The following is an 18,478-nucleotide window of genomic DNA, read 5'->3' on the forward strand; positions in this document are numbered from 1 at the left end:
ACGTAACCAGATCTTATAAGGTCAGCGATTGCGACAAAATTGCACAAAACTGACAAGGAGTACTGGGACATTCGGAGACCTGACACCTAGCTCCAACACTCCTCCAAGTATTTCGACTCCGCCGTATCGCTGATGCATCATGCATGGTATACGCTATATGCGCTGTGTGTGATTTACTGTATACGCTGTCATTTGCTTTACATATCTGGTATTCTTAGACTGAGTTATTAAGTTCGATCAAGTGAAATATACCGTTAAGAAAAAGCAGTTGTCCTCGTGCCGTGTGCTCGTTCATTCCTGACACTTACGAAAATCAGAGGCGTCGTAACAAAGCATTTCGCACACAGCGTCTACAACTGTTTCCTTCAATCACTACAGCAGATAATAATACTCACAGATGTTAGAGTTTTGTTCATCACGCATTCAGCAGTACTCTATATACACACAGGTATAATTACTATTCTCTGCGTTCAGTGGTGCAGTTGAGAATACTTACAGTGCTTAGAGGTTTGGTAGACCGGAGAACACACCATCACTTAAATTCTGGATCTGATTATTGGACAAATATCTACAGTTGACAAAGCACAAAGACAATGTTGTTCTTGCTATGTTCAGGGTAGTGCACAAAACACGGAGTATAGGATAATGAAGTTCTACTCTAAAACGCCTAATCATGACCTTGTTTTCAGAAATAACCTAGACTCCTAACCACAAAATGATTCGTATGCAACCGTAATTTTTCTTCTGCTGTAAAGCAAGAGGTTTGTTGCAAAGCTAAGAAAACACAATTTCTAACGATGCATTGTTTGACAATGCAGACAAATAACTGGCCGCCGAGGAATGAACAATATACTGGCTTGAATTGTTACAAATTGCATGAGAACTGAATATGACAGTATACCTAAACTGGGACTTTCCCAGGGATTCATAGCCTTTGGTGGGTCATTGCAATAGAAAAGGTACAAAAATCCTCCGTTTTCTTTATGGTACGTTTTAAAATTAACGTGTCGTTATGTTGACAACACCCCCCTTTTGTTAAATTCATGAAAAATGGAGCATAAATAAAGGAAGTGCCTGCCATAAGGTTTGAAGGTTCTGGAAATGGCAATGCTTTTCGAACAGAATCTGTCATTGTTTTCTAAGAGAATTATCCGCGATGGGCGAATGCCTCATGGCTAGGCTCCGGCGGATTATGCTCGCGAAATCATGGAATTATGCTTTCTTCGATTCTCGCATTATGCTCGGAAAATCCTCATATTATGCTTTGGCACGTGGGGATACATATTCACTTTGTTGCACTTATGGAGCCTCAAAGTTCGGAAAACTGTGCGTTTTTCGTACTTGCAAGTGGGCATACATGTCATGTAAGTCCATCAAAATGCTACACGAGTACTGTATCTCCATACCAAGGTGTCCTGGCATACTAGTACTAGTAATTTACAACATGGAAAAGAGAAAACAGTCAATACTCTTCTATTCATTGTTGACTTCTTTGATAAAAAGATTTTTTCATTGCCAACCTAGTTTAAGTTACCTTTGAAAATTATCATGTTCAACTGTCTTCGTAATCGTCATACTCGTCCAGCCAATGTCACCCTCACCCTGCGAAAAGCCAGCTCATCTCTCCCGTAGCTCCCTCCATCTCTCCTTCCATCAAGACCGAGCACCAACATATTTCCGTCCGTCTGGAAATCTGCTGTTATCGTCCCGATCTATAAGAAAGGCCAACGCTCTCAGGCTGGCAACTACAGACCAATCTCTCTCCTTCCCGCTGTGTCCAAGGTCTGTGAACGTATTTTCTTTGAGTCTCTGTACTGCCACGTCACCCCAGCGCTTTCACCATCTCAATCCGGTTTCTGCCGTGGAGACTCCACAACTTTCCAACTAACGCGTCTAGTACAAGACATCTACACCCAGCGGAACCTCAGGCGGCATGTTGGCATCGTGTTCTTTGACCTAGCGAAAGCTTTCGACACCGTCTGGCATCGTGGTCTGCTTGCAAAGCTAGAGTCCGTCTTCTTGGTACATGGTCCAGCCCTGCAATGGCTCTCATCCTATCTTTCCTGCCGCCACCAGACTGTCAGAGTATCTACCTCCCTATCAGACCCATTACTCGTGTTAGTCGTGTCTGGGGTACCCCAGGGGTCCATACTTGGGCCGCTCCTATTTCTACTGTACGTTAATGACTTGCCAGCCCTTGTACCAAATGTAAGTCTTTTTGCTGACGACACTGCTCTGATGTGCTCCGACAGCTCGGCAGACAACCTCACGGCCTCCATGCAGTCCGGGGTCAACGCTACAGTAACATGGATGGAAACCTGGAAACTGAAGCCTAACCTCGCCAAAACCGAGGCCATGTTCTTCTCTCCCTCGCCCCCCACTCAGCTTCTGTATTTTCCTGGTCTAAATAGTACACCTATTAAAGTTGTTAACGAGCACAAGCACCTGGGCGTTATTCTCGACCGCCAACTCTCCTGGTCTCCACAAGTCCAGTCTGTGTGCAAGCGTGCGAGTGCGTCCTTAGGTATGCTACAACCCCACTGCCAACACTTGAATGATAACTGCAGAGAATTGTTCTTTAAGTCGTACATTTTGCCTATATTTGACTATTGCGATATAGCTTGGTGCGGGTTGTCTCAGACTTTACTCCACAGACTGGAGGTACATCAACGCTTGCTTCTGAAAATTCTGTTTCGAAAAGACCAAACATTTGCCTCCCTTTGTCTTTATAAACTTGCTTCCACGCACCCTCTTCTTGCCCGACATCAGCAGCATCTTTGTATCCTTGTGCAAAAAATCTTCCTAGCCCAAGTCCCGAAACATATTGCCAAGTACAACTGGTTTGTTACCACTAGACCAACACGCAATGCCTTATCACTGCCCCGAGCTAGTTCCTCTCTGTTTTTGAAATCCCCTTTCTTCTCAGCATACTCCCTTTGGTCTAACCTGCCTACTAGCATTAAGACATGCCAGGATTTCACGAAATTCACAGTCCAGCTTTCCACACTGTCTCATCCGAAGTGATCCCATGTATTATTAATGTGCCTCCCTTTCTTTTTCTCTCCCTATCTCCTTTCCCTCTCTGACAGCATCTTTCTTTTTTTTCCCTTTTTAGCTTGCCGTGGTTGGCTATCACCTGACCTCTCATGTTTATTGGCAGTCTTCGGACGGGCCAGGAGATGTTGAATAAATAAATAAATAAATAAAATAACATACCGAGCAATATCCATAGCCTGCACAGTCATGGTTGCTAAAATACTGACTGACGGGTCATGACTGCATAATGTACATGTGCGCGGAGTTTTGCGGGCTACCCGTCACTATCTCGTCCGCCCCAGGCCGATAAAGGCTGATTCACTCGCATCGTCTGCAACATCAGTGTACTGTATCAGTGTGAGAAAGAACTTTGAAGAAGACGAGTTCGAGCATACGATAATGTATTGCCAGGATTCCTACCCTGCTTTTCATTGAAAACACTATCTGCATGACCTCCAAACCCTTTACCATGCAGACCGCCAGCACTGAGCAGGTGCATTCTTTGTACAAGTGTAGCCTACCTACTAGAACTGTGGTACAACCATATTATACAATGTAGATATGCTCCTACCTCCGAAAGGATGCCAAATTATGCTCCAAATTTTCAACCATCAAATTATTCCAATAATTATGCCGGCATAATCCGCCGGTGCCTACTCATGGCTTCAATTAGTAATTTAAAGGACATAATTATCATCTTCGTTCTGCGCTTCCTAGAACTTCAGAATATTTGAAAGTCTGAAAGCAGCTATTAAAGTCAAGAGTTATCTCTACAGCATCTACAGAAAATACCCATCCCCACAAATTTGAACAAAAACAAACACCAACGTACCTATGTATAATGCCTGTCCAGATCCTGCCATCGCTGCTACATCCGCAACCTCCGTGCCATGATGTCTCCCACAAACCCTCGCCTCCCATCCCTCCCTGTGCTCATTCGTCAACTGCGAAATCCTACCAGCGCCCGGGTCATACCTTCGAAGATGGTGGGCCCCAATGGTTGAACAAGCACCTCCTCGTCATCCATTGGTAACTTATTGAACCGCCACGTCGCCAGTGCTGGCTTACAGGTTGACCCCGATGCTCCTGTTCCCCCTATTTCCTCCCTACCTCCACCAGCAACTACATTGCACTCCCTGATCATCACCTCATCGAATGTTCACAAGTTTTATTGCAAGACTGCCTCTGAACAAATCCCCCGGAGCTGATAGGATCACCAATGAGATTCTCACGAAACTGAGCTACTCAATTGCCCGCCCATTCTCCATTCCTTTTAACCTTTCCCTCTCCTCCGGCACATTACCTTCACGATGGAAGTCAGCCACTGTCATTCCAGTGTACAAAAATAAAGGCGACAAGAACGACCCGTCTAATTACCGACCAATCTTCCTCCTGTCCTGTGTCTCCAAACTGCTAGGGGGAATAGTGTACGACCGCTTGTATGGCCATATCTCCCCTTTTCTTCACCCAGCACAATCTGGCTTCCGTCGTAAGGACAACACATCACTGCAATTGTCCCGCATAATCCAAGACCTCTGCTCCCTAAAAGACCAGCGGCAGGTCTCCTGCATCTGTTTCTTCGACCTCTCCAAGGCCTTCGACGCCGTGTAGCACAAGGGCCTGATCGCCAAACTTCGTGCCCATGGTGGCTCCGGCTCCCTACTCGCCTGGATAACTAGCTTCCTCTTGGACCAAAATCAGTGCTTCATATTGAATGGAACCTTATCTCACCCCGAGTCTGTGACATCCGGTGTGCCCCAGGGCCCAATTTTAGGTCCCCTGCTCTTCCTCACATACGTTAATGACCTCCCCTATGCAATTCCCAATATTTCTTTGTCTGCAGATGATACCACTGTCCTTGCTTCTTCCCCATCTTACGCCACCCTGTACCCCAAAGTTCAGACCTGACCTTTGTTCACTGGATGAGCACTTGTTTTTTTTGTTTTTTTTTTGCCTTCCACTAATTTTTTTTTTAAATTTATTACTCAAATTTTCAAGATCAAAAGGAAAGCTTTGCAATAATAACAACAATAAACCGTAGCCTGTAGAATGTAAAAAGTCACTGAGTACAGTTTAATTCAATATCCATGTCCAGTATTTATAATAAAAATAATCTGCTGCAATTTATAGATTCTCACATGCGAGCAACCTGGGCCTCAGCAACAACCAGCTCAGCAGACTCCGGATGCCGAACCGATCGCTCACGGAAAAGACCCCGTGAACCCCGCAAACACATGATGCATGATCGCAACAGGGCAAATGAGAGACGGCATCTGATGTAAGATATTACGTGGGAGTACTGCTCCTTCCTCCTTTCCGCTCTCAATAACGCGATTCGGCGATTGAGTGATGTCGCCGCTCTTCCCATGCCACCACTTGCCGACAGCACAACAGGCATGAACGTCGCATGCTCCACCTCTCTCACTCTCTCTTCATAACATCGTCGCTTTTCTTTTTCATGGCGCCGATAGACAGTGGTGTGTGGTGCAGATCGATTTGAGCGTGCATGAGGATTAAAAACCCGTATATCAAGTAAAGTACGCTCAAAACGACTGCCCCACAAACCGCTGACCGCTACATCAAGCCGCGCATGCTCCTCCACAATAGCAGACCTGTATCTCATTCTCTCTCCAGTGAGTGGCTGCAGCTGTGGCTCAATGGAGACATTGTGACAGGTCTCTTGAAGGAGAGAGGCTGTCACATCCCGGATCTCATTATGGCGGACAATGGTAAACCCACCAAGGGGACATGACAAGGCATGGTCAATACCATTGTCCCGTCCACAAGAGCAATGAGTTGGTAACCTCGGCGGCATCCAACCATAACGGAGGCACAAGCCGTCCATGAACTCAGCTTTGCTCAGTGAAAAACCATACTTTTTCAAAGGACGGCAAGTCAGCCAACTCGAGGCGCCAGGTTCACGGGCGAGGACAATGGCGTGTCGCAAGGCGTCCGACGCATCATTGCTGATACGCCGTGCCGACTCCGCCTGGCTATAACGCACTTCCTTCTTCCTCTTCGCCTTCTCCCGCTGGATGCCAATCAGAGAATTCCCAATATCAGAAACACGATCCACGATACGCCGGGAGAGAGATGCTGTGATGGGGACAGACGACTCATACTGGGCGCACAAAGTCATCGGGCTGACCAGGCCCAGGCCACCCAAACGACAGGGCATTGCTAGTACTACCCTCAACCCTGTGCCAGGCGGTGGCCGACCCGTCATTGCTGGTATAAGCTTCGTGGTTATCACGTCCTCCAGTGGCTGGAACTGGGACGGAGAAATAGACTGAACGCGGCATAGGAAAGCCCAGCGACTTCTCAAGCCCGAGACATATGCATAGTATGCAGCCTGGGGCTGCGAGCGAGCGAAATCAGCCAACCGAGTTAGCTCATCAGCCCACTCCCGGACCTTAGTCGATACAAAGTTCTCCTTGAAATCAGCTGAGCCGATGGCTGCCCCCAGGTACCGGGCTCCATTACACGTAACGACGACACTGGTGTCGCTGAACAGCTCAAGTGCCTCACGATGGCAACGCTCCTTCACCACCAGAATCGATTTTTATGCATTTGGAAAATATCCATAAGCTGGGCCATCACTTGCCAAGATGTCCCACCAACGACGGAGCCTACACAACACACTCGCCGCTGCGGAGTCATCTGCAAACCAAGACAGGATAGTCCCGGCTTGTTCTGCCTTGTGCACGAGAGGCATCATGCCAATGGCATACATGTACATTGCCAGAGGGTCTCCCTGGGTTGTCCCCTCCTCCAACAAGATGCAATCACCGTCGACATATAGGCATGCAGGCGTGCTGTAGGTGTTAATTAAAACAGTGGCCAGAGGCGGGCAAAGATGTTGAACATTCCGAAGGCAGACGCTGCGATTCAGGCGATTGAAAGCATTTGTTGCGTCTGCCATCAGAACTCCATCAGTCTCTTCACGAGCAAACGCCTCCTGCATAGCATGTATGCCCGCCTCCACCCCGCAGTCCTGACCGGCACACAGCTGGGAGCAGCCAACAACCTGCAGAACCGCAGGGCCAACAATGGACACAATTGCTTTCCCCACAATGCGGCGAACAACCTCGCCGATGCCAATTGGTCTGACACCGGGCCGCTTGTCCAAGAGCAGCAAGCGACATGCAGTGAATGCCATCAATGCACCAGCATCAATATGCTCAGTGGCCACTCTCCTGGCACAAGAAGCAAGCGCATCACACAACCCATCCGAAGCGTCCGTGAAACTGGAGCACATATGACGCCAGGCCTCAGCATCCACACCGCAGGGTCCCGCTGCGCCCTGTGTGCCTAGCGCTGCCTGTCGGATAGCACGGCGCCCCAGCGAAGCAAAATAGATTGGATGCGGAGGAGGGGGCGGCTGTCCTTGTATTAGAGCCTCGTCGCACACGGGCTCAGCCTCAGGATGCTTCTGCTTCAATATATCGATTACTGGAACACCGTCAATTTCATCACTGATGCTGTGCACTCCACCACCACGATCAGCACCAAGGCAGCGCAGAGCAGCCGACAGCCTCCCAGATGCGACACAATCCGCAAACTCTCGTGCAGGATCATCAGGACGACCTCGACCCCTTGTACTGGACTTCTCTCGGAGATTGTGGATACAGTCAACTTCGCCAATAACGACATTCGGCGGGGCATCAGAAAAGTGTCCTTATTCGCGAAGTGTCCTTATAACCGAAGTCCCATTTGAATGTATGTGAACCCATATTTTTGTATAGTGTGATATGCATATCAAAATCAAGCTCTTTTCTTGCTCTATGTCAATGTGTACTTTATTTTCATATTGCAGTTGAAAGGAACTAAAAATTCAATATGCAAGGGAAATCAATTGAAAAATATGCCTTTTTGAGCCATCTACAGGGCCAGAGATATGTATGATGATTACTGTACAATCATGTACAACTACATGTACATTGTATACATAATTATAGGTGTGCTGGTAAATCCAACAATTTTGAAGCCAACATAAAAAAGGAAGAAAAAGCCCCTCCCCGCCCCCCGCCCCCTTGGCTGCATTTTCTTGCATGTGTGCAATAATATCCATCACCAGTGCACCATTATACAATGTAGGTTCTGGTACTTCTGCATGACAGGTACATGTACTTGACTGACAGGTACTTGAAATAGCTGTCAAAAGCCCAGAAAGTCGTTATTCAAGCAGTGAATATGACCACGGGGCACTAAAAGCATGTCGCTATACGCGAATTGTCGTTATTCAGATAGTCGTTATATCCGAAGTTAAATGTATACAGTTAGATGGGACTTTGCTCTGGGCATGGAAATTCGGTCGTTATTCGCGAATTGTCGTTATATCCGCAGTCGTTATTAGCGAAGTTGACTGTAGTCTCTGTTTCCAACAATAATTCATTAATCTGACCATGAAACCACTGGTCCAACCGCCTGTCTAGGAGCTTGGCATGAGCAGGAGGATCAATGCGCGGAACCTGCAGCATCAGCATCTGAAATACTGCTGCCACCATCAACGCGCTGTCAGCGTATGATCCTGCATCACCAAAACAGTTAAAATAAGTACATAGAGTTGTTATAAATCTCCGGCCAACATTTCCGCGAGGCACTTGAAATGAATTAGGAGCAAGGTGCACACACTTGTCATATGCTGTGGAAAGAGCCGTCATAGTCTCAGCTGCCGTCAAATTCCCCAGACAAAACGTTTCACGAGGGGCTGTCACATGGCCGCAGTCATCCACACCAGGTACTACTGTGGTCGACAAGGGTCGATCCTGAACATGTTCCTCTGGAGAAGACTCCGCCAATGGTTGAGCACAATGAACCGCACCACCATCAAACGCAATCGATGCACATGACGAGGCAGCACAAACGCCATGGACAGCATCAAGGTCGTTACTGTCAGGAACCAATGCCACAGGGACACTGGCACGCAAAGGTCCAGCCACGGAACTGCAACGAGAAACAACAGCCACTGGCACTGTTGAAAGGTCATCACCCACATGTGCACTCTCATCAGCAGCCGCCATCCGAAGAACAGCATTATGGGCATGGTTCGAGTTACCTCCACCGCCAGCATTGGACGATACCATGTTGTTCACTGGAAACAAAGGACCCACATCGCCGTTCCGCAAGATTAACGAGATGTTGTGAGGATTCCGACATTTCTCACTCACGCCAGGTTTGCAATCCAAACAAGCCCGACCATCACGCTTACATTTGCATTGCCGGCACTGATCACCTGTCTGAGTACACCGGCAACACGCCCGTGGTGCATTTTCAGTCGAGGCCCGGCTCCGCCCTAGATCTTCTGGCTCTTCGTACTCATTCTGCTCACCAACGGACAACGGCTGGAGACACAAACTCGCAGGATCTTCACCAGTTGTGCTCATCGGTTGATGCACCGGAAGCACTATTAGGCCGTCCTTGTTCACAGCATCCATTGCCACAGGGGCAGGTCCTTTTTGCGGTAGCAAGGATCCATGGTGACTCCTACGAGCGGATGAGTACCCCCCACCATCATCCGCGCCAGGAGCAACTCGCCGTATATATGCGGGAGGTGCGTACGGCGGAGCCTCAGGCAAAGAGTCCACCGTACCGCCAGGGGTCACCAGGACAGCTGCGTGATGAAGCTCAGTCTTCCCGTAATTCCGACAGGCGCCTTCCCTTCCAGGATGACAATTATGGCAACATCTTCCTGAAGATGCACACATACACTCAGGCTCACTACAAACTCCAGCTTCACCAGCACAGAAGCAGCATGAGTCCGCATGCCGCCCGGGAGACTCCATATCACCAGCCCCACCACCGGAGGACGACGCCAGTCAATGCCCGCATGCGAACGTCGGCCCGAAACGCCAGTACACCAGAACGAGCAGACCCGCCACACCACCCGACGAGGAGACGCTGCACGCTCATCCCACGCACAGCCCTGCACTGTGAACTGCACTGTCAGCTACGCACGTCACGTGCCAGCATGTACTGAGTTTAGTCTGTATCCCACGGCAGCGAGTCACCACGGTAGCGAGTCAGCAAGCAACGCACTGACAAACCACAGTCACCACCAACCCGAAGCCAAAGCAACATGAATGGACAACCTGCTAGCAGGAGTACGCAGAGCGCACCTGGTTGCCGAATAGAAGCTATAACCCAAGGAAATCTCCCCAAAAAGAACGAGAATCCGCCACATCCACTAAGCACCGTTCAGTAATAGTCCGTTGTCAAAATCCTGGATCTCCAACGAAAGAAAATTCCATTCAAAGTCAAGAGCACTGATTCCGCTACAGTATGTGTAACTCAGCACTACCATCCCGATGAGCACTTGGTACCCTAAGCTAAATGTGACCAAACCAGCTCCTCCTTTTTCTCCCTCCCACAGATCCAGTGCCCATCTTCCACTTTCCGGATGATCCCGGTCACCCTATCTCTGTAGCGCCCCACCATAAACACCTAGGCATTGTCATATATTCCGCCCTCTCCTGGTCTCACCATGCTGATCATGCGTTGTCCAAAGTATGTCGATCTTTCGCCATAATGCCAAGTCACTTGTCCCATTTGCCCCAAAATTGCAGGATTAAATTTTATAAATCATACATTCTTCCCCTCTTCACGTACGGCTTCCCCGCCTGGTCCACCATTAACAAAACCCACATAGGTAAATTAGAAGTTCTCCATCGCCGTATACTGCGCATCATATTTCGTACTGATCGTTAAATCTCAAATCTAGACTTGTATGCTGCTGCATCCGCTACCACTCTGCAACACTACCTTGATGCTTCCAAGCGCACCCTGGCAAATTATTTTTTTTCTTGACCAGCACCCTGCTCATTCACAGTCCCTTAATTGGTTTAAGTTAGGTGGCACCACCCGAAGCTGCGTTCGTCTCCCCCTAGCTAGGTCTGCCCTATTCGTAAGTTCCCCTTTCTTTTCCTTCTGCACCACGTGGCTCCAACTGCCTCCCAGTGTTAGACAAGCTCCAGACATGCCCGAATTCCGTACCCTCGTCAGACAGCACTTCAGTATCTCCCAGTAAACAAAATCACAGTCACCACTTTCGCTGCATAGCTCGCTGAGCATCCCATTGCTTTGTAAGTTGCTAATCCCTTCCCACTTTGTGAAAGTGCTCTTCATTTTCTTTTTTCTCTTCTTCCGTGGTTGGTCTCACCCTCTCCCAAATTCAATTGGCTAGCTTGACCTGCCACGAGGAGCAGAAATAAATAAATAAAAATAAAATATAGTTATAGAGGGATACATGTTTTTACATTAGCCACTGTAATGCAGTTCTGAACATGTGGGATGAATTTGTTGCTCCGTTTTCTGTGCGCTGCCGTCTGTGTATCCCATGCCCGAAACCCTTTTCATCCAAGTTTTGTAATTGTAACACAGTGTTGTAACTTTAACACCATGTTGTAAGTGTAACATTACTCCTCCATCAGCTCAACCGCCAACACTGGACTGCCTTTATACACTCGATTTATTGCGACAAGCAGGACCACGGAAAACGACTACATCTTGACAAGACGACAGACAAAAGACCAGCTCACATAGTCTCGCGCATGCGCACAACACCACCAACCAATGACGCGTGTGCACAGCGACCAAGACGAAACAAACACGTGACACAAATCTACCACACAAGGACTAGGGTTTCACCTCTTGACGGTGCCCAGTTACTACTCTGGACATCTTGACATCGTCTACCTTTCTTTCAATCTCTCGCTAGTTATGGCTCAGCTAGATGCAACGTCTCTGTGTAGGATCTGAATCCGCTCGTTCTTCGTGCTCTCTTTTTTTTGCGTATCACCTGTGATTGTCGGCTGTAGGCGGACGTCCCTTTGCTAATTGGGATGACGAAGACGCAGGAGGAGATCGAAAACAAAGGTCAAACGAAAAGGCAACAGGAAAGACACAAAGAAACCACAAAGAACAAGCAGTAATAAAGATAAAACAAATCCATACTGGCCAACAACCAAAATTTCTATACCTTGTCAAGACATGCAGAATCCATGGATTTCTCTCAAAATCCCTGAATAGCTCGAAAACAAGACAAAAAGACGTTTTCCCGCAAAAAAAACCTTCGACGGCATAGACTGCAGGTCTGCGTACAGCAGTTCGAACAGTCGGCAACCGCGCCTGCCACTAGAGATCCTGCAGGCTAGGCTGGTCAGGTCTTGAAAGTGCCGTGCGCAGTTCGAAGTGTAAGTGTGCGCCGTAATTTTTTGAAGAAGAAAGAACGGGACATTCGAGGTGAATCCATGGAGCGTTCAGGAACATTCTGTATCAGACAAAATTTATTGGGAGTTTGTTTCAAATCAATCAGAACAATATCAAGCCTCCGGTGCTCAATGAAGCGATCGCACCAGATGGTGAAATCCCACAGAATCTTGATCTTGATGGTCCTGGGGAGAGATGTTGGCGTCCAAAGTATCTCTTGTTTCAGGCACGTTACCCGCGGGTGCATGATGCTCTTGGACCGATCACAGTGGTGCTTGTAGTACTCGTCTTCTCAAGGTATCCCATGTACACGCAGAGGCCAAATGTCCCCTTATTCTTTGCATAACTGAAACCTGGTTGTGTCCAAAAATTTCCCTCTTCTTCTCAGGCTATGAAGGTTATCGAAGGGATCCACTCACCTCCGAGAATAAAATAAACACCAACGACTTCCTGGCCTATGGCGGTGCTGCTATCTTAGTACTTCCGAAGTAAAATCAAGTGCATTTGGTCCTATTACCCACCGTACAGACCTACATTTTCCGCATTTCGAAGCTACCTGGGTAGAGATATCGCCATCCACTGCAACCTCTGCTTGCCCCACGCGCCAGCAGCCCATCCAAACTTCGGCTGTCTACCGCCCACCATCCACCGACCCGTCCGTGATAGATACCTTTTACGCCTCATTTCAAAGCTGTTTGACTAAAATCCGGACCCCTGGCTTGCCAGTCCTCATCTTGGGAGATTTCAATGCTAAATGTCCCACCTGGTATGGAACAGCAACAGACACTGCAGGACACCACCTTTTATGTCTTCTTGACATGTTTTCCTTGCAGCAACACCTCACATTCTCGACCCACCGCTCCCACAAAGGCAGTGAAACTGCCCTGGACCTGCTGATCACTGACACCGCAGCTAGCATCTGCAATCCGCGCCCCTTAGCCCCTCTCGGTCAGTCGGACCACTCAATTGTTCTCGGCCATTTGTGCATCCCGAGATGTATCGCATCACCACATGCACCCAACACTACACTGCCCTCCCATTCTTTCCAGATACATGACTTCAGTGAGTTTGACATCTCCTCCATTCTTCCCACTCACCTTGTTGCTCTAAATGAATCCATTGTAAATGTCAACTGGCATGCTGCTCTCCAGTGGAAGCTTGGAGATCCAAACCGTACTGCTCCAGCATTTTATGATATCCTTCACGGTCTATGCTCCGCTTTCCTACCCACCCAGTCGCGCTCTTCAGCCCCAAGACGGCATACACCAAGTCCTCTATGTCTGACATATGCTGTTAAAGCTCAGTTAAAAAGGAAGCGAGACGTCTACAGCTTGTATAGAAAGTGTCCTACTCCTAGCAATCACGAGCATTATTTTTATTTTATATATTAATTTTATGTCAGCGTCCAATGGCAGAAGCCAATGCAAAGGAGGGGGCGTTAGCCAGCCATGGCAAGAGAAGAAAAAAATGAAGGAAAGAAGATGATAAACGGAAGAAAATAATGCATCGGCCGCGTGAAATGTATCACTATGTTGACCATGGTGGAGAGCGGCGAGATAAGCTAGCAAAAGAGGTGAGCGAGCCTACAACGTGGCATGACATTTACCATGGTCTATGAACTGTATAATATTGGATATTATCTTCATTTCCACGGGTAGCTTGAGCCAATACGAATATGCAGAAAAGACAGGAGATTTGGTAAACATAGTTTAGAGGGGAATAGAGAGGATTTACGTAAAATAATTTTCAACCCACGTTTATGATGTATTTCTAGCGCCGGTACAGCAGATTTACTAAGCAGGGAATGCCAAGCAGTGGCGCCGTACAGAAAGATAGGAAGAAGGTAGCATTTATAAAAGAGACGGATACATTCGGGGGACAAGTGGGAGCAGTGGAATACCAGGCAATCTACAGATCTGCTAACTTTGTTGCAAACAAAATCTACGTGAGAATTCCAGGACAATTGCGAGTCAAATACAACACCCAAATGCCTGTGCGTATCTACAATATTAATAGCCTAATAAAGTCCGGGAAGGGTAAATGTGGGAGGGTGTTCTAGGTGAAGGAGAAAGACTATTTCCGTCTTCAAGATATTGGGTTTCAGACGCCATGACAACATCCATTTATAAACACCATTGATTCCATTCTGAAGCTTCATACACAGGTTTGCAATGTCAGTGTCACACTGAATGAGGGCTGTGTCATCAGTAAAATAGCGACAAACCATCGTGACAATAGTGACCATAGTGACAAAAGTGACAATAGTGACAAACTATTTGTTAGGTAGTCTGTAATCCACGCCAGAGACGCACCGGAAACCTTGTACATCGCAGATAATTTAGCTAGGAGTCCACGGAACCATACCGTGTCAAACGCCTTTGCAAGGTCGAAGAAACACATACCAACATGTTGGTGGCCATGACGAAGGGCCACAATGTCCTGTACAAGGCGTGTCAGCTGCATGGTGGTTGAGTCTCCTCTTTGAAAACCAGATTGGACTGGGGCAATGTCCGGCGCCACATGAGCATACAAGTTATCAAAGAATAATCGCTCGCATAGTTTCGATACACAGGACAACAAGGAGATAAGACGGTAATTGCGGGCTTGTGACTTGGAGCCTTTGCTCTTGTGAACCGGAACAACCTTCGCAAGTTTCCATGCTGCTGGAAATTTACCCGTCGAGAAGGGCACATTAAAAATACGGCCGAGGGGGTACGATATCGACGGGGCAAGTTTCTTCAGGACATCATTCGTAATAGTGTCCAAGTGGCGAATTGCTGGTTGAGGACTGTAGCCTTGTCAAAACTGCCAGAAACTTTTTTTATTATTACAAGTCCGAACGTAACAGTGCACGAATCCGATCTAGAGAGGCTCACCGCCAGTATGTGTCCTCCATTAGCACTAACCCCTCATCCATTATTGCATCAACCCCTAGTCTGTTCAAGTTCGTTAAGACAGCATGTCTGCAGAAAACCAGAACATAAGTGCAAGTCGATCTCTCAGATTTCGTTCAAATTTTGCAGGTAGGTTTGCTTTGGGGTGTAGATCGACATTCCAAAGCCCGCGCAAAATCTTTTGAAGGGAACCATGAAATTGGCATACCCCTCAATATTGGCCCAATATTAGCACGATTTATGGGTCTAAAAACGAGCCACGACACAGCGTACAAGAACAAGCTACAAACAAAACTCCATGAAGCCAACATTACTTCACCTTAGAAGAGTTCTTGGGGCAGCACCACTTAGCCACGCCAGCAACCCAGAAGACGAGGGCAATCATCCCTTGACGCCACAAATGATCGTCTTGAAAATAGCCAAATTACAAGCGCTGATAAAACAGCGAGCTACGTCCTCAAAAGACCGATCCCCTTATTATTGTCTGGGTTCGAGCAAGGGGGCAACTCCGCAGTCGCGTGGGATCCTGCTGCACACACGCGACCAACCTCACCTCGGCTGTGCGCGACTTCTCGCATGCGAAGTGCAGAGCACGCGAAATCTACATGCAGTGCAAGCCTGTCTACAAAAAATGTCACAAGGACTTTTGATTTGAGCTGTTTTGTTTTTGTTTAGACGTCTTCCTTTTTACGACTTCAGGATGCCTTCTCAGGATCATTGCTGCGTTCCTCACTGTCAGAACAGGAGGACGACGCAAACAAGTCATTTCACTCCTTTCCTCGTGTGGAGCCACAGCGGCCTGGAGCAAGCGGATCCAGGCTATGCCCCGTGAGGAAGGACGTAGTTTTAGGGTCACTCGGAATAGTTGCAGCGATCATTTCGATCCCGAAATCGAAATCGTTTTGCCCAGCTCTACAATAGCAGGATGAGTCCAGGAACCCGAACAGCTGTCCTACGGTACCAGGTTTGCTTTTCGCAAGAGAGTGGAGTCTGGACGCCCTGCTCCCCATGCTCGCAAAACAGTATATGCTGAGCCTAGTGCAGTTCGGCCATGGAAGTGCAGCGTCTGCATCAGGAGCTCCCCATGCTCCCAAACCAGTATTTTGCTGAGAGGCAACGGTACTTTGAGTTGGAAAGGAACCTGGCTTAGTGCAGTTTGGTCCTGTAATGGAAGTGCAGCATCTGCATCAGGAGCTGGCAGCAAGTAGAGCTCGTGTACAGAGTCTCGTGGAGAGTAGTTAGTGCGGGGCGGGTTCTGGGCCACTTTTTGACCTTTGACCTTTGGGCCAAATAAGGCACACTGTGTCGGTCGTGCTTGGTCTGGCCCCGGGACTCCCCCAGGGTTTGACCTTTGACCTTTGGGTTAAATAAGGCACACTGTATCGGTCGTGCTTGGTCTGGCCCCGGGACCCCCAGAGTTTGACCTTTGACCCCTGGCATGCCATAAATGTGCCATAAAGGTTCTTTTCCGTGGCGAACGTGCACTTGTACATTTGTGCACGTTCGGTGCATTCGCACCGGGGAGTAGTAAAATACGTACTATTCCCTGATTTGCACATCGTAGATGTGCATTGCATGCAGTGACATATTGCGCATGCGTGCATACGCAGGCGGAGCGTGTGACCTTCAGTGGTCCTATGCGTGTGGAAAAGACGCAGTGCAACACAAGGTGTACTAGTACACGTGTCATTATACTACTCCCTGATTCGCACTTCGTAGATGTGCAGCAAACAAGTGAGTTCACGTGCCATGCACTCGTTGAGCTCCAAGATCAGAATTCGGCTCAACATAGTACTTGAAGTCACCGCTCCCATTACGTCATGTACATTAACATACACCCTGTTGAAGCACTGAAGCATCGGTTTTCGGGGAATTCAACATGCGAATTTTTGAAAATTCGGCGAAAAGATGGGTAATTTCTTCAAAACCACTGTTTTCGGCGAATTTTTCGCCCGGCCGATTAGGGAAATGCCTACTGTCCATGCAGGTCCATTAGATGCAAATTTCTATTTTGATCAGGATACAGTTAGAATCAACCGGCTACGCCCGGAGTATCATGCATTAAAACAATTATTGAAGGGGTGTCACAGTGAAGCAGTGTTGCTACGCACCGCAAATCCCCTCTGCACTGCACCGAATCTATACTGGAGAATCCAGAGTGACCAGCAAAGAGTCACAACCCGCGCGTATCCAGCCACACTAAGGCATATCCACCATTCCCCACATATTCACTGTAACAAAACACAATACTGTTTACTATAATGCACTTTTATTTAAATGGACTTGGATGAGTCTGTAGAAGAGAACACAATGCACGCACACGCACGCATGCGCGGGCACACACACACACACACACACATCTAGGTTATAGTGCTATACACATATCTAGGGTTTAGGAAGCACGAGAATGTGTCGAAGCACCCACACATACCCCTTCATGCAGTGTACTTCAGTAGCCCAACACATTACGACTGCACAGGACCATCACAAAACACATTACGACTGCTATAGCACGGGATCATCACAAAACACTACACACTGTTACTACACTACACATACAGTTACTACACTACGCCTGTTACAAGTACTTACAAATAATTTTGAAACAAATGGCACATCCCGAAGACGGCAGCTAGCTCCAGACCTTCATACATACATCATCATCATCTGTAAAACCAAGCATGAGCGCACACAAACACTATTAGTGTCACGAATACGGAAGCAGGGTAAGACAAGAGGATACGAAACAAGTAAGTATCGCTATAACGAGGGGGATAAGTATACATGTAGACAGAGCAGTGCTTACTTACAGGGTCCTGATACGCTCCATGGCGTCCCGGTAGTCGGACTGCAACAGCAGCCCGACTTGCCGGCCCTCCCAGTAACGGGCTCGATGGGCCGCACCCGCCAGGTGTGCGGCCACGGCTTGGCCTCCCACCAGCCTTTCTCCACTGTAAAAACGAAAGAAACCGCAGAAAGCACAGTGTCATAGAGCTCTTTTGTTGGGGGAGAGAGCTAGGAGCACTGCACACTTACCATTTGTCACAATATATTATGAGAAAGAGGCGGCGCTTGACGCACCGCCTCAGATGCTGGAATAGGGGTATTACCCCTGACATTCGAACGCTACAGTGACAAGTGAAAGCCATTTGGACTGTAATGATACTGAAGTGAAGGTGTGAACCGCAAAGCAAGGCCTTTACCTTCTTCCTGTCGAATTCGCTCCCCAGCTGCATACCGACATCATCCGCTAAAACCCAATCATACCAAGTAACGCAAAGGTCATCAGTTGACCTTTTGGACTTTTCAACTCTTATCCAAAACCACCAAGAGGAAAAAAC

General features: G+C 47.9%; 1 long non-coding RNA gene across 1 annotated transcript in view; it reads right to left on the reverse strand.

Annotated features, from left to right (window-relative positions):
• Window positions 1-493: 493 nt before the first annotated feature.
• The window catches only part of LOC135825329 (uncharacterized), a 91,762-nt gene continuing 73,777 nt past the window's right edge, over window positions 494-18,478 (reverse strand). The window contains exon 4 of the long non-coding RNA XR_010555059.1: window positions 494-568. This is a non-coding gene — a long non-coding RNA (uncharacterized LOC135825329). The remainder of the gene's footprint in view (window positions 569-18,478) is intronic.

Source organism: Sycon ciliatum, chromosome 9 (assembly GCF_964019385.1).
Source record: "Sycon ciliatum chromosome 9, ocSycCili1.1, whole genome shotgun sequence".
Taxonomy (NCBI): domain Eukaryota; kingdom Metazoa; phylum Porifera; class Calcarea; order Leucosolenida; family Sycettidae; genus Sycon; species Sycon ciliatum.